The 21762-nt window shown below is 39.1% G+C and overlaps 1 protein-coding gene across 3 annotated transcripts in view; it reads left to right on the top strand.

The window, feature by feature from the left end:
* MAP3K1 (mitogen-activated protein kinase kinase kinase 1) overlaps positions 1-21762 on the top strand; it is a 78454-nt gene that overhangs the window by 11695 nt on the left and 44997 nt on the right. Inside the window, exon 1 of one of the 3 annotated variants that reach the window (XM_057495090.1) lies at positions 9153-9232. The exons of the other annotated variants lie outside the window; for them this stretch is intronic. The gene's annotated coding sequence lies outside the window, so the exon portion shown is untranslated. Of the gene's footprint in view, positions 1-9152; positions 9233-21762 lie in introns of those variants that run through there. 3 annotated transcript variants of the gene reach the window in all.

Genomic DNA, 21762 nt, shown 5'->3' with positions numbered 1-21762 from the left:
AACGCAATTGCTTCCTTCTACTTTTGTGAATAACCTTCGATTTTCAATTACAGTATTTTTCCATAAAGAAACTTTAAATATTTTTTCAAATTTCAGTTCTTTCTCTCATTATTTCTGTATTTAGGTCTTATAGAATGGCCCTCTAGAGAGTCGGTACTGTGTGGTCGTTACAAGTACACACAGCTGAGTTCTGGTCAGTTTCACCACTGTCAGGTAGTGTAACTGGGAAGCGACTTAACTTCTCTGTGCTGCAGTTTCCTTAACTGTAAAATGCAGACACTCCTTCAGAGTTGTTGGGAGAACTGAAATTTTTTGTATAGTTGTTAAAACAGTGCTTGGTGCATGGTAAATGCTATAGAATTGATAACTATTACTGTTTCCCTACTATAAGATTAAAGAAATTCACCAGTGTTTTCTAATAGCATTTTTATAAGTTTTTAAAAGATGCTTTGATCTCTGATCCATCTGAAGTTTAAAGGGAAACACAGGGCTCTAACTCTCTGTTCTCCATATGATTGGCTAAGTGTCCCCACTTACTGTTGTAAAGTCCCAGTTTATTGATGAAATGTATCCCCTTTATCACTTACTTATTTGTCAGCTGTTTGGAGGTTCCCAAATACATTTCTTTATTTCAGGTCTTTTTATTGTATGAAGGACCTAAATTCTTAAATAACCACATTGCAAGTCTTGTACAAAGATTAAAAGAAAGTCATTGACTAGTGAGAAAAGGATCTGTCAGGAGGTTATCAGCTGTATCTTTGCTGACTGGTTCTCATTGGCATTTTGGTGCCTGAAGTGCCTTGGCTTCAGTGACAGAACCCTGCATCCAGCTGCCTCCGGGACCGTTTCTCCAGGAGATAAAGCTCGGCCAGGCCCTGCCGCCGCCACCTGTCCTCCGGCCTCTGCATCCCCGCCTCACCTCTCTTGGCCACCTGAGCGCCCACTGTTAACCCCTGCTACCATCTCCCTAATGCTGTGCTGCTGGTCCTCTGGTGCTCTTGCCCTCAGCTTCCAGTCTCCAGTTCTTTTGTGCCAGTTCTTTACTGTCTTTGGAATCCCACAGCTGCCAACCCAGGCAGGCCACTGTCACCTTCCCCCAGTTCTTGCATTCCTTTCTAACCAGGCTCCTTCTTTTGGATGTGTCTCCCTATGTCTTTGCACCGCAGTGAGAGTCAGGCTTCTGTAGTGCAGGTCAGGACATGTCTGTCTGTGAAACCTTTTCTTCATCCTCAGATTGAAGTCCAGACTCCTTTATATAACTCAGAAGTCCTTGGGGACCAGCTCTGCTCCCTCCAAGTCCCCCTTCCAGGACTTCCTGCTCCAGTCATTTGGTGCCGTGCACATATTTTTGTTCCCCTAGCTCACCTTTCTTTTTTCTCAGTGTGCTAAATGCTGTTTCCTCTACCTGGAATACTCATTTTGTCTCTGCTGTGAGATGTTTTTTAATACGTTTTTTTTCCTCTACAGTAGTTACTGGTATTCTATTAAATATAAATGTGGCTATTTACAGACGTCAGTTCTGTATTGTGAACTCTGCTGCACTCTTTGCTTTCAAGTTCCTCAGTGTCTGAGTTATATTTGCCATTTTTAAATCTTGTTAGTTTTCCCTCTGTCATTAGGTCTTACTGGACAGCAGTGTTTACAAAAAATTGTTACATTATGGTAAAGTGAATGAGATTTTCCTATTATTTTAAAGCATCAGAGGTGCTGTCTCAGGAAAATATTTTGATGCTTATACTCAAGCAATTTATTGTTGTCCTCAAGAATAATCTGACACCATCTCAAGTCAGACAGCAAACGTGCTTACACGCGCTAAGTGCAGGACAGGGCTGCGGCCTGGGCACATCCGTCACAAGGTTCTTATCAGCTGCCAGCATCCGTGGGCCAAGTGCTGGGGTGCTGATGGGTTGTAGGAAAACTCGCACATCAGAGGTGGGCTCATCTCAAATCTGTTTTGTCCAGACTGTGGGTGCTCTTTCTAGAGAAAGGAAAGGGCCACCAGGGCCCACTGTCAGCGCTGCATCATCAGGCCTGCGTGCCTCAAGAATGCTCGTTGAGTGACTCCTGTAAGTTGGGCACCGTGCTGCTGGGGACCCAGCAGGCAGGAAGTTGTGAAGGAGTTTAACCGGGTAACAGTCTGCCTGGTGACGAAAAGGGTGCTGGCCTCTGTCAGCTGGGAGTGAAGAGTGTTGGGGGCAGGGTGGTGGGTTCTGGGAAGCAGGAGGTCCACTCCAAGGCCTGAGGAATGCGGGGGGAGTTGAATAGGTAAAAGTAACTTGCAAGGAGGTTTCGTGGCCTGGGGGTGGGAGTGGAGGGGTGTGCAGAGAGCACCTCCAGACGTTCACTGCTGTGTTCTGATGTCAGAGAACTGCAAAGTATAGTTCAGGTAGCTCTGTCTGAGTGGAGAGCAGGGTGCAGATGGGCTCAGGAACCAAGCTGGGGGCAAGATTCCTGGCTCTGGCCAGAGAACCATGCAGAGCTTTCTGCCTCCTTATTGCTCCCACTGGCCAATCTTTAGATCTTGGTGCTTAGGGCAAAAATAAAAAGCCTTTGTAGTTTGACAGGTAACCACAGTACCCAAAGAAGTGGGTCAGGAGGCTCAAAGAAGGAGTTACATAAGAGCTGGGGCCAGATACTCTGGGGCCTTAAGTCTGGGATCTGTGGCTCTTCCACTTCCAACAGCTTTCCACAGCTTCCGAGATTCATGGATTAGGAAACGTTATGTGAAACAAATTCCATCCATTCTGGTCATGAATGTGGTTTGGGAACTGCATGTTTACATTTCAGAGATGGCATAGTGTAGCAATTAGGAATTTGGGCCCTAAGAGTCAGACCTGTTAGCCACTTACTACCTTTGGACTCTGGGGAAGCCACCTGGTTTCTCTGAAACTCAGATACTCGCCTTGAAAACAGGGTGAGTGGCGGCGATCAGATGAGAAAATGAAGCAGGATTCTTGTCCCAGAAAAGCACTCCATAAACATTAACTGTTGATAATATAATTGCAAGTAATTAGGAAGACTCATTAAGACCTTTGGGCAAATGAGGATGAAGTTAAGAGACTCATGGTTACCTTACTAGTTACCATGACTTTAGCAAAAGCAGTTTGTATAGATTACCCATCATCTTGAGAACAATTTATTTTCCCTTATTATTTTGAAATTGTTTACTAGAATAACAGAAAACTGCAACTTTCAAAATATTTGATGTGGGGTAAAGCATGTCATCAGCAGTATGAGATCAGGGATCTCATCACCTCCTGAGAACTTGAGCTAGGTCTGCTGGACCTCATTTTCTCATGTGTAGAAAGAAGAGGTTGGCTTACATAATCTTTTGTTTCTCTTCAAGCTCCAGCAATTTACCAAAATTTTAATTTGAAAATTATTTCTCGAGACTAAATTTAATTATAATTATTGAAACAACAATTAGTTTTTTGAACTTATACAGTCTTGGAATTTTAACCTGGGTACCAGCTATAAAAAATACAAATGAAAAACAATGAAAGCTCAAAAAATAGAAATCATATTTGTTAACTGACATTAAAAGATGAGAAAATACTTTTTTTTTAAAGCATGTAACTGCTGGTAGTATAGTACTTTGCAAAGAGAAAATAAATTAGGGCAAAGTAATTAGCATGTTTGTGTTTAGCAAATATGCTTAGAGAACAGTTTTGAAAATACCTTTAAATCTAATTATTGGTGGTGACTGTACCACAAAAACGACCTTTTGTCCCTTAACTTTAATTTTATAATGAAGAGACATTCCCCCAGGATAACCTCTAATAAGCAAAGTAGCTCTTTGACTTTTTCCTATGTTTTCTATAAAAGAACTTTTCCTGTGTATTGATAATTCCCTATATATTCATAGGAAAGCTCTTTATTACACATATGTATACATACTCTTTTTTTACTTAAAATTTTTGAGAAGTCATGGTTTAGTAACACATAGTTGTATTGTTTCCTAATTGTGAAAATTCAGATTTGATTATATTTGGGGGTTCTTTTCACATAATTTGGACAGAGTTGGCAATTGCTTAAGAGGGTGAATTTCACTATGAATCTTTTTTTTCTTTTTAATCTAACTGGGACTCAAAGTCTAGAAAATTTTTACTTTCAAATAGATTTGAAATAGGACTTTTTAACTTTAAGTTGTGATTTTACCAACTTGAAGCAGTCACACAAAACTCTTGCCCATTGCTGTTCCTCACATACAGAACTGCAGCTGCTTGTAATTCATTGTTCAGCAGCACACTGACATGCAGTAGGAATCGTTGTTTGTCTTAGATTCCTGGTGGTGAAGAATACCTGACCCTTCCTGCTTCTGTCACAACCCGTGCAGTTCCTCCTTCTGAATGACCTGATCAGCTATTCAAATATTTGGGAGCACTTACTACCTGGCCACCAGCACATGATTTCCAGACAAGGTTGTGATAAGAAATAGAGCAAAGTCCCTTTGGGTCTTGTTGCCTTAGCATCATTCTTATAGCTATCATGATTGTGATTAACTGGCAAGGTTTTGTCACCAATAAATGACAGCTAGACTGCCATTTGCACAATCAAGCTGAAATCATCCTGCAGTTTTATAAGTGGTTAAGTGGCACATTCCCTCTTACTACAAGAGGATTTGCTAGGAGAGTTTTAAATAGCGCCAAAGCACATGAGAACAAAGCCTTCCCTTTTTGGGCATGAGTCCATAAAGGCAGTTTTGGCATCAAAGAGAAAAGGTTAATGCTCAAGAACTTCTTGCTTTCTCTTCTCTTACTTCCTGGGCCAAGTTTGGGTGATAAGGTATAAAACCATTAGTGTCTGAAGTCAGCTTATCTCTAAGTACAGCAACTTGCCAAAGACGTGTTCAGAATTACATTGTGTAGTATAATGCTTTATTCTTTTTGAAGGTCCCCCCAAATACTGAATGTCCCAGATTTTAATTACTGAAAACAAATTAATAGAAATTTCTTACCTAAGGAGAGAATATGGCCATACACTGAGCCAAGATGGAATTGTTTTCCTGAATTCTGTCTGTTATCCTCACCCGTCCACCCACCAACACATACACAGGCCATCTCCCCTGCTGCTCCCCCTGCCCCCACACACGTCTTGCTACTGTACCACCTTTTCAGTCCATGCTGGCAAGTTGTCTGGGACTTGCTGTTACAGGGTCTTTGGCAGGCCACTTACATTGAATTCTGAGCTTTAACAAGGTTTCTGTAATGCCACCGCACTCACATTTTTTACTGTATCTCTCAGCTCTTTATTAAAAATAACTTGTTATATACATGATTTGTTTTATAAATCATTTATTGAGTGTTGATAGCATTTGCATTTGTGATCAAATCTGCTTTACATTTTGGATTACCTATACCATACTTTTACTCCTAGGCTGACTTGTCCTCATATGGTGGGGTTACCTCTGCCTCAGTATATCATTTTGAGTGAATGTAGAGCACATGAGCTGTATTTTATATTGTCTAGAGCCAGAGAGTGCTTAAGTCTGCTACAAAAAATAGTTCAAAGGCATAGAAAATTGGATACAGTCAACTATTGATACCTAATCTATGAGTGCTTTTTTTTTTAAGTGTACTATGGGAGATTGCCTACATTATAAACTTTGGTGCTAGCACTTAAGTTTTGTAAAAAGTTTCTGCTTAAAGAATAGGATATATTTAAAATGTTGGTTCATTCTTTCCCATATGCTTAGGCAGACACATGTGTCAAATCTTTTTAAATACAGTATTTTGTCTTCTTTCCATAAGCCATTAAAATATCCTGGAAATTTCATAATTTCAACTTTCTAGCTCTGTCTTCCATGACTCTTTACCTGTGAAAATAGAATAACATCTTGGTTTTTTTTTGGGTCATGCATGTGAATTTATGGTTCAGAGCCTATAGTCACTTGAGAACCTGACAGCCATCACTGACTCTCCTGCAGATTCTGTGTCACCTGGGATTGTCATAGGGGAAATGGTGATGTCAGTGCTCTTAGCTGCTGCAGCTTTCAGATGCTCCCCTGCAGCCTACAACTATTTTGGAGTTTCTCCTATGAGCCTGGGAGGTGGAACATTGCCAGGTCTCACTTTGGATGCCGGGCAGGGGCAGCTGTACCAGGGTGGCCTCTGGGGCACATGTCATCTCAGACTCCACTAACAACTCCTCCTGCATAATACGACTTGTTCAAAAGGATATTGACGCAGTCTCACCTGCTGGAGCATAGAAGCAGCCAACGGGACGTTTTTTGGAGACTGGATCAGAAATGGGACAGAGAACAGGAAGGGCTGGCAGTGGCAGTGATGGCTGTAGCTAGAATCAGTCTCTACACCAGTAAACTACAACACCTAGTCAGTCTTCTTCCAAGGTAGTAAGGCTGGAAGATGGACCACAAAAGACCTAGGCCTGAATTTTTAAAAAAAATTTGTAACTTAATATTTTCCTATTGTTTGTTTTGTAATTCCAATTTAATCACACTAACTACTAGGTGGGCCTTTGGACTGCCATTTCAAAAAACTTGGTTATCATGTTAATTCTTCACTTATTAAATATTTGGAAGTGTGTTAGAACTTTAAACATTTTTTAAACACTTTTGAAAATCCTAATCTATTTCAAGCTATCTATGATTTCTTATATAGGGCTAATGAAAAAGAACTGCAAACAAATGAATTCCACAGGAACTCTAGAGTCTAGTAGCCCTACTTGAGAGATTGCCTACCTTAATGTGACCATAAATCCTAGTGCTTTATTTCACCCTCTGACAGCACTTCCATATCCATCATCTCATTTGATGATGAGACAATGTGGATTATACTTTGAAAACCAAAATTATTCTGATAAAAAACTTTAGTTTCCCAGATGAAAAGCCTAATTAAATTGCAGTTCAAATTCAAGAATTCCTTACGGACATATCTGATTCCTCCTTTCCCCCTTTATCTTTTGGGTAGAGAATTGCCAGGTGTCTTTAAATGAAAGGTGTTTAACCTGTTCTCCAGCTGCTGCTTCTGATGGACTGTGTTAGCTTTGGCTCAGGCACCTCCGGCCTGACCCCACCACTGTCTGACCATCTCTGCAGGACATTGAGTAAAGTTAACTTGACCACTTTGAGTTTGTCCTCATCTGTGAACTAGAAGTAGTATCTTTTGTACTTCCAGAATTTGAGAAGAAGAAATGAAGTGATGGGATATGAAAGTGCTTTCAAAGGGTAAAAATAAAGCATTAGGACTATGGTCACTACGTTTTAGAATTCAGAAGTCCAACCTCAGAGTCCCTAAGTATCAGGGGGGAATGAGAGAGGTTCAGTCGTCAGGCTGCGCAGGGCGGTGCAGAGTGGTGCTGGGGTGACCCAGGCCTCATCCGCCTTAGGCCATCCTAGTTCAACACACTGTCCTGCCAGGCTCGTCTTCCTGGAAGTAGCAGTAATAGTTAACTGCGTCTGTGCCTGTGCCTGTGCCTGGTACACTGGCTGCATTATATATAGCTTGTCTCATTTAAGCCGTGTACCAACCATTTTTGTAAAGTAAGTACAGTTTTTATTCCCATTTTACAAATGAGAAAGTAGAGACTCTGAGAGGTAAATTGTCAGCTAGTGGATGGGGAAGCCTGGATGTGAACCCCAGTAATTTGAGTTCAAGATTGTGTTTGCAATCTTTACGATAATCTTTTGCACATATTTTTGTATTTTTTTTTTAATCAATAGATGAGTTTGAGTTATATTGGAGCACAAATTTCATTATCTGTTATTTATTTTCTTTCTTGGCTTTTATTAAGTAAAATCTTATCTGTTGATGACTTTTTTTATGGTTAGGTCTTTCAGAATATACAGGAAGCATTTGTAAAACATTTAAACATTTTTCATTATTACATGAAGTTCTTATAAAATAAGGCCAGATAAGTTCAGGCTTCGGTGTGTTTATGGTGCCAGGGAAGCAAGTAGGCTCCGGGCTGCAAATATGGTTGAATTTCCTTAATGTGGGACCTTTGGGAGATGTGCTTGGAGGACATGTGCGTTAAAAGCGGCCATCATTAACACCCGGGGAGCCTTTACCTTCCCACAGCGTCTGCGCAGACTTTGTCTCACGCTCACCCTGTGACACAGGCATCATTCCCATCTTACAGTGGGTGGGAATACCTCAGAAAAGTTAGGTGGCCTCCGGAGCCAAGTGAAGTAGTAGACGGGCACCGTGAACACTCCTGGCCCTCTGCTGTGTGTATACACGCCCTTCCTCCTCTGCAGCTTCTTCCAGCTCACACCGGAGTGTCCCAGTGCGTGCTCCGAGGTGGCTGCCTTGGGTACCTCAGGCATTTAGGAATTCATTTCCTTACAACCAAATGTAGCTATTAGCTCTCTTTATAAGTGGGTCCTGCAAAAATAGCTAGTTGTCATTTCTCATGGTTTTAAAGCTCAATTCAGACTTAAGCATTCTTTGAGTTGGTGTGTTTTAATTCTTGGTTGTGCATCTACTAATTTGAGTAAAGATATTAATATCTAAGGCTAGCATCCAATATAGAATTATGCCTAAGTGAACTTAAGTTCATTTATTCTCTTACTGATGTTTGTTTTCTACTGGTAATACATGTTAACAAATGCCTAGCCATGGAGGATAGGATCTTTACTTTGTATTTAGCAGTCATCTTCTTTGATAATTAAAAGGGCTTGGGGGCCCTGAGGGAATTCAGTAATCTGCCTGACCCTATACTCCCCAAAGAATGAAGGAGGTTATTTTTGAATTTGACTATATAAAAGTCACTTGGGTAAAACTGAAATCTCCTTCAAGGCATGATAAATATCTTTGTTTTAACTGTGTCTTTGATATTGTTATTTTGTTTTCTTAAATAATAATAGTAATGTTTGCTGTCCTGTAAATCTCATGTATGTGCTGTTTATGGAGCCTTACACTTTCACTTTAACTCAGTACATGTTCACTGACTTACTGTGTTCACACTACTGTGCTAGGAACTGAGTTATCCCAAGGTAAGAGGTGGGGAGGTAACGAGGTACTTTGGTTTTTGTGTTCTCTAGTTGTTGATAACTGGCAGCTAGTTTCATGAGAAATTCTTGAAGAAAACTGAAGGGTAGTTGTTAAGTTTTACGTGAATTTGACAGTATTCATGTAAATACTGGATGTGAGGACAGCTTCATGAATACTGCCTATTGATTGTCCTTTTAGGGTACAAATGACGTAGGCATTGAAGAAAAGAAATGAAGAAAGAAATACTGTTGTGCTTTAAGAAAGCCCTCAATAAAAATGTGAGTTGATGCCCCCCCCAAAAAATGAAGAATGATTCAGTGTCAAACTCTTGAAAATCATTTTATTATGTGTATTTTAGGTACAGCTTTTAAGAAAATAACTTGTGAACAGTAAGACATGATTGATTTTATATCTTATTACATTGATAGTAATTCCACCTTTAGGGTTGAAGTTTCATGGCTTCTCATGAGTGTTTCCATCGAATGGTGCCTTTGCTCAGTTGAACCCTGGGTTGCTCAGAATCTTTCACAGTTGTGGAGGACTGAGGAATGAATGGGGAGTTCCTGTGGGCAATTTTAATTCCTTGATAGGTAGGTCCAGGCTCATATTCATTCCTCTGAAGAACAGTGGGGAAGTTCTGGCTCAGATTCCTCCCTGAGGAGTGCCAGGATTTCCCGGAGAAGAATGGAGTAGTCCCCGCAGTGGAGCCTGAGACACTGCAGGAGAGGTGACACCCAGAAGGCAGAGGACAGGACAGTCCGAGGAGAACAGCAGTGCCTGTGGACAGGGAATGCAGGGGCAATGGTGACTGGCTCAGGACCAGCAGTCTAGAGGAGCGACGGCACCTGGCCGCAGTGCTGCAGTAAGGGGAGGAGGGGCAGTGAGAAAGCCCGACCCCGCTGGGAAGAAGAGGGGAGAGGCAGAAGCCTGAGGGTTTGCACAAGCAAAGAAGCATTTGGGGTTGGTTTGGTTGTTTTTTGTTTTAAGGCAAGAAGAGGGGAGAATAGGCTTATAGACTGCAGAAATGGAGCAAAGAGAGTGAGCATGCTTTTCTCAAATACTGATACTTCCCAAGGAGGAGTTTTAGAGGGTACTTGACTGGTTGGTGACTGGGAAGCCAGTCTGCGATTAAAAGTTTGCCATGGTTATGAAATACATAGAGGAGTGTACTTTGTGTTTAAATTATTGTCGCTCGTGGTATAACAAAACACGTATTCACTCAACATATTTAATTGGCTGTATGCGAGGTAGTAGGAATACAGCAGTGATGACAGAGAAAAACCCCTGCTCTCCGAGGTGATGTTCTACAAAGACGCAGCTGTAAGTATGCTCGGAGCCCATTCCATGGTCTCTCCTTGCACTGCTTGTTTCATGTTCTGTGGACTCCCCTTAGGATGACATGAACACTTCTCTTAGAGTGACCTTTCTTGCTCCAAGTATTCAGAGGATTGCTTTCTGTCCAAGCCTTCCAGGAGGCTCTTGGATTTCTGTACCCTCTAATTGTCACTTGTAGTTTCCTCATAGAAATACTGTCCCAGGCTCGTTTTAACTTGGTCAGCACATCTACCTGAATGGTAGCCAGATTTTGATGTTGAAGGTGTAGGTGTGGGACACACCCAGGGAGGTGATCCAAGAGTACTTTCTTGGTAATAATAAAATTTCAAAGTTTTAATATGATTTATTTTTGGACAAATAACTTAGGACATATTTTAAAATATCCCTATAAGTATTACTTATCATCTTGCATATCTGATAGGCTTTCTTGGATACCAAGTGGTAAAGATACCGCTAATACTTGGCAGTTATTCAGTCCATCTTTGTCTCACATAGAGGGTGACCTGTTACTTATTTATGGCTAGTTGTTGTGCCATTGATAAGTTATGGTCCCTAAACAATTTTTTGAAGTTTTGTCATATCTTGTGTATATAAACATCAAATAATTGTGATAGGAAAGTTGTTGAGAACAGCGACTTTAGCTTATTGGTGAACATTTTGGCCACCCACTCAGCAAACTTCTGTTGAAGAGAAAGGACTCAGAAGTGTCCTATGTGGCTTGCCATCCTGGGAACGCTTATGTGGAATAATGAGCAAAACTGACTCAGGTCCCTGGTCTTATGGTTTACCTTAATTCATTTGAATTTTCTATTTTAGTCATGGTTACATTTTTAACACAAAGCTATCTATCACTGCACCCCCCTCTCCCAAATCTTGGAATAAAATTGACATTCTAGAAATAGATGCTCTATTTTTCATGCTTATGATGTCATTTCAAATGCATCCTGCCATATATATATATCCCCCCCCCAAATAGGAGAGTCCAGGTTTAAGGAGTCTAGATTCAGGGTTCTAGCCACTGCCCTTCCCCTGGACGCAACCCATTCATTGACCCTCTCAGCTAAGTTCCTTTTGTTCCTCACAGGTTGCCTCCTAATAGAATGTGGTCTCATGGCTTTGGCCTCTCCCCTCCCAAGCACAACATCTTTAGGGGTTTTCTTCAAGACTTTATTCCTATTAACCACAGGGAAATCAGGCATTGACAAATTAGAGACACGAACAAGTTCCATAGTTACGGAAAAGTTTTTTCACATAGATGTCTAGGCTTATGGTTCTTAGCTTCTTTTACTGACCAACTCTTAATGCTTTACTGGGGCTGAAATCTGTCACTCTTCCCATGACTGGTATTCCCAGCTGTTCTCTTCTTTAGTGCCTCTGGAACTAATGGTGGATGCTTGGTTTACGCAAAGGCCTCAGTGAAGCTTATTTACATCTCAGAGATCTTTCTGGTCTGGAGGCTTATGTGGAAAGGCATTTCTTCCTCACAGCCTGCGATGTACAAGTTCAGAATGAGCACTGTTAGAATGGAAGATGAGTGAGATGGGCCTTGCCCTCAAGTAAAACATAGCTCAAGGAGAAAGGTCAATCTGTTCTTTATTGAGCACATATTTAGTGAGTACTTCCCATATGCCAAGCTTTCTGCTAGGGTAGGGGACATAAAGTTGCGACCCATTTCTGCCCTCAAGGATCTCACACCATTATAACAGAGTGCTATCTGCCAAGGGGGAAAGGAGGAAGACGCACCTCCTAATTGAGTTAGAGGGTCTGCGACCAGTGGGGAGGGCTGAGCCAGCATCTGAGACAGTTTCTTCTAGGTAGTAGTAACCCTAGAATTTGAGTGATGAGGCAGCAACTACAGCGTCCTGGGACCAGGAGATCTCCCTAAGGAAGCTAGACACATTTTATTTGTTGCTTCTGTAATCTAGATAAACTTGCACTTTATTAATTGTCAGCTTTGTCTCCATTTTTCAACTTAAAAGTTTTGAGGTTGAGTATTAGCTGGAATAATAGTGAATTGAGTTAGTTATTCAAGGTGAAATGAATATTCACAAGTATGCTTATGAAAAAAGGGTTGCTGTCATGTTTTAAAACAGGAATAATATAATAATACTTATATAGTATAAGCACAGCCCTTTGCCCCATTTCCTTTCAGAGGATTCTTTTAGAACTGAATTCATTAAAATTAGAAAATGATTATGATGAGTGTCTTTTGAAGCACATACTAGACTGAGTCTTAATTCAAACCTGCCAGTTTAAAATAAATGCAATTATCTGGTTCTACTAAATTGTAGCTTTTGGTGTTGTGAGAAGAAATTGGCATATTTATAAATATCTCCAGAATTCTGCTGAATGAAGAAGACACTATGTAGGTAGAAAGTAATGATTCAGACTATATTTGGGATAGGATGCCGGAATTAATGTACCTTCTCTTTCAAGTGATTAGTGGGCAGATGACATCTTTGATTGTAAGTCACTTAACTTACATTTTTAAGGAAAGAGTGCCACCTACTGAAGATTTTTTTCCTTCCCTCCCATTCCATTCCTAAAATGTTTCACTTTGAATTCTTAGTTTCTCCAACTCTGCTAATCCCAGGAGAGAGCTTATGCCAGGCAATGAACAAAGCAGTTAGGTTCAGTCCCGATCCCATCTTCCAATGGATTCACTAGGTGGCTAGTGTTCTTAGAGGGAGTCTATGCCTCCAAAATCAATTGTAGATACAAAACCTAAACATAGGCATGGTTCAGCACTTTGCAAGTTTCAAAACCTTGTTTTAATATACTCACCTACCCAAAGACTTTTTTTAAGATTGGTGTATGGGCACTGGGTGAGCAGGAATAGGTGAGCAAAAGACTGTGAAGGGATTATTCCAAGTAATAATGAAGGGGATTGAAGAACATATGACGTTGATCACGATCTGCCGGGGGGACCTGAGTCTTTTGGGGGATAGTATTAGTGCAGAGATGGTTTGATCACAGCCTAGCCGTAGGTCATTTGGTGACATTTCTGAGGTCAAGTTACAAATCCACATACCTATTTCACAGTAATCTATATAGTACTTTTTGATAGTCCTTAACAAGGAGATACTCTCTCTTCAATGAAAGGTTGAGAGCATGAACACCAGCAAACACCAGTGTCAGAATTAAACGATTTTATTTGAGAATTTGACATGGCCATTATTATTGACACATTTGTGCTGTTTTGGCATAACTTATTGCTAAGCATCATTTGTCTCCAGCCTTTTCCCACTTGTTTATTGGACTATGCAAGTAGAGAGTGATATTTTTAAATAGAGGTGGACTATATAGTTGTTTTTATACCTGATGTAGATAAATTGTATATCCACTAAGGGATGATATTTTATATTAAAATCCCAAATTAAAAAACAAACATATATAGTGTAAGGTATTAGAATTCGTTCCATATAAAATATTTATGTTGTCTAACCCAAATATTTTAACCTGTGGAAATACCAGATGTAATTAGCCAAGGTTAGTCACTTTTTCAGTTTAAAGAATAAACTGCATCTAAGAGAGCAGATCTTAAAAGAATAAATAAAAAATAAATTGCAATGACATCTACTCGTGTTACTTAAAATAAGGAGTATTAAGTGGCTGAATGACAAGCAGTCTCTGAAAACATTATAATTTTTAATAATAGGATTATATTTTAGCAGTAATTGTTTGCGGAGTAGCACTCAGAATGACTCATTAAGTATTAATACTGTATCCCAGCTTTTCTGCATTTAAACATTTTTAAAAAGGAAACCATCACTTCTCTGACTTGACACAGATTAAGCATTTCTGAAATTATGATATCAGACTATGAAAAAAGCAGGCCGTGTGGCTGCAGAGAGCCCTGGACCAGGGGGGTGTTAGAGTTCAGGGTGAGCCATTGATTAACATGCCAGGAGCTGAGACTTGGCCAAAGAGCCGTCATGCTCCATTTCTCCTTTCATGCTACTACTTCACATCTTTTTGATGTGTAGCACTTAAATATGCAGAATGGTTAGGTGTCTTTTGAAGAATAGAAATTTGTGTTCATTTTAAAAAAGGAAAGAGACTAGAAGAGTTAACATTTTTAGTGTAAAACAGCTTCAAAATCCATGTTTTTGTGGCTTCTCCTTTCTCAAATGTTTCTCCTAACAGCATTTGGTCTTTCTGGGAGAGCTCGGATTGAGTCCTTTACACATGATGCTCAACCCTCTTTCAGGAATTAGGTTGGAACTGCCATCCAATTCCTGCTCTGTTGGAACGGACTATCAAGGGTACTGAATCTAAAAGTTCAGTATTTCCCAGGCTGATTTTTCACAAGGTCTGCAGATCCACGTGTGTACCATGTTGATGGTGGTAGTAACGTTAAGAAAGGATTCTCTTAATCTTTAAAGGATTTTAAAACACTGGACTACAGGAGTGGCAAAGAATATTTTGTGCAAGTAAGCTACTGGGAGGTACTCTCCAGATTTAACAATTAAAGGGTGTTTGTGGGTCCTGTTGAGCTTCATATTTTTTGATGTTTTATCTCCCTTGTAGGACTATTGCATTTATATAATGGCATTAATAAATGAGTCATAATGTTCACATTGGATGGCCCTGAAATGTCACCTTGTAGTCTGATCTGATTTGGTAAGTTCTTGAATTCCAGAAAGTTGTGAATTCCTTATGATCATGTAGATGGTTAATGACATAGTTTGGATTTGACTCTGAATCACTAAACTCCCCAATCCTATTTTGTTTCTTTGTTCCATGAAGCCTCTCACAATGTAGAGTAGTAGTTCAGTAGCACACTTATTTTTAAAGAAGTATTTCAGCTATACAGAAAAATAGAGGGAAAATATTAGAGAATATAGTATAGTGAACAGTCATAAAGCTTTCATCTACATTTAATAAATGCTGATATTTTATCATATTTGCTGTGGTTGGGTGTATGGGTGTGAATGCTTTCAAGAAACAAATACTAAAGTGGAGCCTCTTTGTTCTCCCTCCCTCCTGGAGCCTCACAGGTAACGGATCTCATAGTAGCCTTCACATTCCAGATGTCTCTAGTCAACTTTGTTAACTTCTGAAACTAGAGAAAATAGTTTCATTTTGCTATTTTTATCTGTTTTTTAACTAACATACTGTTAAAATAAATTATGAAGCAGCACAGTGTAAAAGGAGGAGGACAGGGCTTTGAAGCTCAAGAGACTTGGTTTTGAAACTCAGAATTCCCATGTACTGCAGATTGTCAGTCAAGTTGCTTAATCATTGTGCAAGAGTTTTTTATCCCCACAGTGAAGATGATGTGAGTTTTTACTACTTTGTAGCCTGTGTGAGAGTTAGATCCACTGTATGGACAGCGTGTAGTAAGCACCTAATACAGAGGAGGTGCTCTGTAAAAAGTAGCTTTAATCATCATCATTGCCACCAATAATAGTAATAGCAGTTGTTGTAGGAGTTACATTTATTATGTTCTTAACCATGTACTGGCATTGTTTTAAGTGCTTCATATGTGTTCACTCATTTTAAAACTCTAGGAGGTGATAACTGTTGCAAAGGGCTTAAAACAGTGAAAGGCACATAGGAAGTGCATCAAAAATGTTGGCTATTATCTCCATTTTATAGAAGAAACTATTGGGAGGAAATCAGGGAGGATAACTTCCTTTTAAGCACTTTACATATATATTAATTTACTTAATCCTAGTAGCCACTCTGTGTGATAGGTATTGTTATCCCCATTTTCCAGAGAGGAAATTGAGGGAGAGGCTAAATAACTTGGGCCAGAGCCACACAGCTAGTGTCAGACCTTATATTTGAACCCAGGCAGTACAGCTCCAGAGCTCATGCCCCTGAGCACTGTGACATACTTCTTGATTATGTTTGTGATCTGACTTTTTACTTTATTTACTCTATCCTAGGAACATATCCTTCAAGCTACATCATCTCTATTGATTAAGAAGTCCTTTTGGTTTCGCTGTGTACATGGCCCAGATTTTATGGGCTTGGGTGACCCCTAACAGACCCCCAGTACTTCCTAAACTCCCCAGTATGGTTGGTCTCGCACGTGCTGGTGAATGAATTTGGTCAGTTGTTCCATAGCCGTCGCTGGACAGCACTGCCTCCTCAGCGATCACAGCCATGTTGGTCTTGCAGCCTGTGCTAGTCGCTGGTGCTGCTCCTGCTTCCCGCCAACCACTGCCAGGACTACCATCCGTGGCAAAGAAAAACCAGTGCTTCCACTGTGGGGTTTGCAATGATGTGAGGACTGTACCCCAGGGCCCTTTCTTATCCCATATTCTGGGGCTTTCCTCTAGGCATATGGAGATTTTTAGAGAAAATGGCTTGCATTTTGTCTGATACCTTCTTTGTCTTTACCCCAGACCTAAGTCCTTGACAGAGAGTGAGTGGACTGGCCAGGGACAAATCTTAATGACAGACTCTGGCCTCTGCAAGTGGTTACATTGGGCCAACTTTGAATGTCTGACACCTGCTTCTCTTAGCATGATTTGTATCAGGTGGTTTTTGCCAGTCTTTCTAACTGACTGTCAAATAATCTTTTCCCCCCATAATATGAATTCTTGGAGGCATAGTTCCACTAAAGACATGCTGTATTTTGTGATAGCTCAAGAAGTCTTATATTAAGACCATAAGACCACTGGTGTTAGTTTAGTCCCTGGATTTTCCTTCTTAGACGTAATGGCTAATTTGAGCCAGAAGGGACTGTAGAGATGATCCAGTACATATTTTCAGAGTATATATATTCCAAGGACCACTACTCTACGAAAGGTGTTCCACTAAAACGAACTTCTATACCAAGTAAGTTTAAGGAATGCTATGTACCCTCTTTATTTTTCCTCTTGGAGTACTATGATACACATAGATCTCTAAATAAACCCACTTTACTTCATTTTATCTAGTAGAATCATAAGCTGTTTATATTTTATAGAACATAATTTTCACCAAAGCTATTTCTTTTGTCTAGAAAATTCCCTTTCAGCCTTCATCAGCTCCATGCCTGCCACTCCTGTTCTTTCCTTTAAAATTATTCAGGCATCACCTCCTGCGTGGATCTTTCCAGGACTCCCCTAAATAAGGATGGAGGTCCACTCTATCCTTGCAGCTATTTGTGCTATACTGAAATACTTCTATCATAGCAGAGATGGCATTGTATTCTCTCTGTTCTGTTAGACTAAGCTCCTGGAGGGATAGAGATCCTATCTTGTTTATCTTTTGTTTCTTTATCCCACTCTGTATTTGTATCTCTGTTGCCTAGTCCAAAGCTTACACTTAGTAGGCGTGCCAACATTCATTGAACAGAGTGGTTTTCTAGCTTTAAAAGCATAGAGAAGAAAAGCTACATTTGTCAAGAAGTCATTCTTCCTCATTCTGAGCATCCCAGTTAACATGCCTTTCCACCAGCTAGAAGGAAGTACTATAGAAACAGTACCAGCTGTTCTGTGGAGTTTGAAAGAAATCATTCTCCTAGCAAAGGCTGTGAGAGGGCTTTGTGCTCTAATTCAGCACTATATTCTCTTTTCCATAAATCTGGGAACATTAAAAACCACCCAGGGGTTTTTATTAACATAGAAAGTACTCATTCAAAATGTTACATTTTTAACTTTAAGGCACTTTCCTTAAACTATGGAGGGGAATATGTACAGTAACATCACTTTCCCAATTACTAGCTTTGTTCGTCTGATTCCTTCGAATACTCAAACTGAGCTGCCACATTTCTTTAAATATAATTGACTTAGTAAAAATATAGTCACACACCCACTGGAGAAAGTTCCAAAAAAAAAAAAAACCACACAGCAAAGCCTCCATATGACACTGACCTGGTATCTTTTTGATGAAAACCAAAATGGTGAAGGAGCAGCCATCTCCACCACCCCCTGAGACCTGCTTTGTGCTGTGAGCTGTGTACCAGTGCTCTTGGAGAACAGGATGCACTTTGATGAAAACTGCTGCACAGTAGTGGTGTAGGAAGTTCGATCTGCTTCTCTAATGTTGTGTTAAAGCTTACGACATTAATATATCAGTTGTCTTTTAGACATTCCTAACCCTAAATTTGTCAAGTAGCACAAAAGGGGAATTCTTGAAAGGAAATGCACATTTAGCCAAACACTATAAAAAAATTTGCATCCTTTTCCTTGCTTTCTGATCCATGTTCAGCAATTAAGGAAAAGGATACTCATTCGTCCCATTTCTTCTCCCTAAAGGTTTCTAAAGGTTCTTGGTCAACTATCAAGGACACAACAAAGGAAGGAATAAACAATGGAATTTTTAGCACTGAATAGCAAAAGAATACAAGTCTACAGGTTTAAAAGTGTTTGACGCTTTCATGGGTTTTTGTTGGAAAGGAACAAGTAAGAAATGGGACCGTATCGTAATCTGCCTCTGTAAACATTGGCTCTCAGAAAATAGTTTGCTTTAAACAAGGTGGATCTTCCAAGTTCATGAGTGAGAAGAAAAAAATCGTGCAAATCTTTCCCCTGGAAGATTGGTGGAAGAGTAGTAGTCTTTAGAAATATTGTTAGAAAGGTGATTTTGATGAGAAAATACCAAATAAGAAAAGTATTTTTGAAAAATATTTAGTTGAAATAGTAAACATTCCAGTGACAGTTCATAACTTTTCAGTCCATTTGTTTTGCCTATCATTGGTAGCAGAACAGCATTCGTTGTTTTTCTGTCACCAAGATTTTCATATATTTTGTAAAATGATGAGTCTTAGTAATAATCACAAAATTCATTTCTGCCCAGTTCTGACCATTTTTATAATTTTCACTTGTCTGCACAATACCATCAAAAATTTTAGTTCATAATTTGTGAATAGAATTTCATTGAACTTGAGTCTTAAGTCATAGAACTGACAAATGTTGGTTTCACTTTAGTCTGGTTGGTTTTTATACGCACATATGAGCATGCTGATGTGAAGAGATGTTGCCTTCACCTTCCCTGGTTTCACTCTTCAACTGCTTTAAAAATAAAAATAAAAATTCTGATTTCAAATTGCTAGTCTTCTAGGATTTTCATTTCCTTACTAACCTGATTGTTAACTTGATTTTATCTTATTTCCTTCAGTTTTCTTTAAAATTCCTAGCAGTTTAATAGTCATTGCATATTCTTCATTGTCTCTGTGTGGCTGCCTTTCAACCTCTTCATCTCGCTGTGTATTTGAGCTGTTTGAATTATCTTCTCCTTCTGGCAAGTTTTAACTTATATTGCACTTGGGCATATTCTGAACTGGTCAGTTACACACTTGTCAATACATGTGATTATTATCTTTTGTATCTTCTGCCTTGATAAGGTATACATAGTCACTTTCATTCTCATATAAATTTGTTGATTTTTATATTCATCTATTGGCACATTTAGAGAGAAGAATGATTCTTTTTTTCAAATTTGGGTAGAACATCTTGGTTCTGTAATTGAATGATGGTATATTAGATTGATTTGTTTGTGGTACATTAATAATTTGAATGTGATGGCTTATAATGGAACCTTCCAGCTACATTTCTGAGAGACATGGATGTACCAAGGAAACTTATTAACAAAGTTTTTTCACTACTGCTTTATATTCTTCCTGGGACTAGGCAGGTGTTAATGGGATGATTTAGAAAATCATTTTTCATTCTCTTTCTCTTGGTTTATCTGGGTCTCAGCCACAGGACACTCAGCCCCTTCAGTTTGATGGTATCTACTCATACATAACCATGTCCATCTGAAAGTCTAGGCTTGGTGTTTTTACCTTATATGTGTCAATAAATTTGCAGGCTATTGAAGTCCACCCAAAATGTTTGTATGTTAATTTTTCAAGATTTACTTTTCCTGCAAGGCAGTTTTATCAAGTTTATATTTGAATATTCCTATGACTATTTGTGATCAAGAAAGGTGCCATTTAATCACAAAATTGTCTTGAGTAGAATTAAACAAAAATTAATTCATAAAAGAAAACAACCTAGAATATCCTTTCTTTCTTCACTTAATAATGTATCCTCTACTTATCATAATAGTATCCTAGTTGGTAGTTCTCAATATTTTATGTACATTTAAAAAATATATTTTAGCAGTGTCTGAATTTGTAGCACGTTGAGATATAATTACCAGGAATAATTTATTTATCAATCCCTGAGAGTTTATTCAGTATTCTGTAGAATAGCAATTACTTTAAATATATTCATACTTTCCTAGTATACATATAATAACATACAGTATAGGAGAACTATACAGTTAAAACACAGTTTTCTTTTTGATTCACTTGTCTTCTCTAAAGGGAGGTTTGAGGCATGTAGTTTATGCTATAAACTAAGTCAAAGGAAACTGACTTCAAAAAAAATAGTTCCATACAGAGTTGCTACCTTTATGAGTGGTTTGATATTGCCTAGTATATCTCTGCCTGTTGTGAACTCCCTGTTGTTATATTTGCACGACTGTTAAAACAGTCTTTTATAGATCACTAATTTAGAAGTAGGAAAACCTTTTGAATATTCCTCCTGTTCTATTGAAATTGTTTAAATGTCCCCAAGGTACTAATTTGTGGTAGAAGCCACGGGTTAAACAGGCTGTGTGTATCCATTATGCGTGCTGGGTACACATCTGCATGGATCTTTGTTGATAAGAAGTGATACCCAGCTACTCCAACTCTGAATCACTGACTGCTTACCTAGCCCATGGCATCTGCTGCTTTGGGTGCTTTGTTCATAGCTGTAGAACATGCCAGGGGAAAGGCCCTGCCTTCAGAAAACTTGCATTATCCTTGGCTAGGTGGGTTGGCTTGGGTCGGCTAGTGAGTGAGCTTTTGCAGTATGACTATCCATGAATACATTCCTTTGGTTTAGTTTTGGTTAATTTCATACATGCTCTTCATGTTCCTATAATTTGTTCTACTTTTCAAGATCCTGTAATTTTTTGCTGGAGAATAATTTTAATCTTAAAACTCAAATGGGATGATACATTAATAGAAACTAATCCAAGATGTCAGATAAACTGATTTTAGTATGTACATGACAATTAGAATAATTTATAAATATAAAGCAATCAAAATCTCTATGGTAGTTGATAGTTTTATTATTGTCTTTTGTTATTTGACCTCCATATTATTCAGCTTTTGATGTGGCTAACCAAAACATAAGCTTTTTTTAAAGTATAGTTATACAGTATGATATTGGCTTCAAGTATACAACACAGTGATTCAACAGTTACCTCCATTATTAAATACTAACCCCCAACTAGTGTGGTTACTACTATCTCTCAACACAGAAAGATATTACAGAATTATTGACTGTCTTCTCTATGCTGTACTTTCATTCCTGTGACTAAATTATATTGTGATTGAGATTTTGTGCCTCTTCATCCCCTTTAGCTATTTAAACCAACCCACTGCAACTCCTCCATAAAAAAGAAAGAAATCTTGCCATTTGCAACATAGATGAACCTAGAGGGTATTATGCTAGGTGAAATAATCCAGGCATAGAAAGACAAATACCATATGACTTCA

This window comes from Manis pentadactyla, chromosome 2 (assembly GCF_030020395.1).
Source record: "Manis pentadactyla isolate mManPen7 chromosome 2, mManPen7.hap1, whole genome shotgun sequence".
NCBI classification, from domain to species: domain Eukaryota; kingdom Metazoa; phylum Chordata; class Mammalia; order Pholidota; family Manidae; genus Manis; species Manis pentadactyla.
The sequence above is the reverse complement of the archived record's forward strand: the minus strand, read 5'-3'. Positions and strand labels throughout refer to the sequence as shown.